We start from the raw sequence: 736 nt of genomic DNA, 5'->3' as shown, positions 1-736 counted from the left end.
ATCAGTTGTTTTAACAGTGCACGAAATACCACAGCATATTATTAATCCTTTGCAAATAAATTTCTGTGTGTGCAGTTCAGGTCTGCGCCGTAGATTTTTCGTGAAAACGTCGGGATAAAATCGTAACATGTGTTTCATATTAATATGAAATTTAGTTATCAATATCTTTATCACAGTGGTCACACTCACAATTTTGGACTTTTCAGTGGCTGGGGTACGATATAGCCTTTGAGTACTTTATCGCGTTGCGTAATTTCTTCCTTTTTTTTCCGACTCTGAGGGAGCTGTCGCCTTCTCTCAGCGCTGCCCTTTTTAGGCTTTTCTCGCGTTTTCTGTAATTTAGAGCATATTTACAAGTCCTGAGACGAACTCTTCCTGTGTGTCGTAGGTTTAAACTCAATATAGATTTTCGTTTATATTCCGGCAAATACTTTTATTTTCTATTACTCCTAGCGGCGCTCCCTAAGCTGTTCATCGCAATGACACACGAATGAGAATCCTAGCTTACAACTTTACACAAAGATGATTCCTAACAATGACCCGCATATGCCAACACAGGCAATAAGCGACAACCACGTGACTTAACCTTTGTTTGCGCACTGTCGGTCTCGTAATTAATAGTGATTCAAATCTGACGCCATTTTGTCATATAAGAAACTCCGACCAAGGAGAAACTAGACGTTTTCACGTCAGAATACCTTCCAGGAAGTTTTCGACTTTCGTAAAACAGAAACGA

This window comes from Schistocerca gregaria, unplaced genomic scaffold (assembly GCF_023897955.1).
Source record: "Schistocerca gregaria isolate iqSchGreg1 unplaced genomic scaffold, iqSchGreg1.2 ptg000205l, whole genome shotgun sequence".
In the NCBI taxonomy this organism is placed as follows: Eukaryota; Metazoa; Arthropoda; class Insecta; order Orthoptera; family Acrididae; genus Schistocerca; species Schistocerca gregaria.
Note: the sequence above shows the minus strand (reverse complement) of the source record.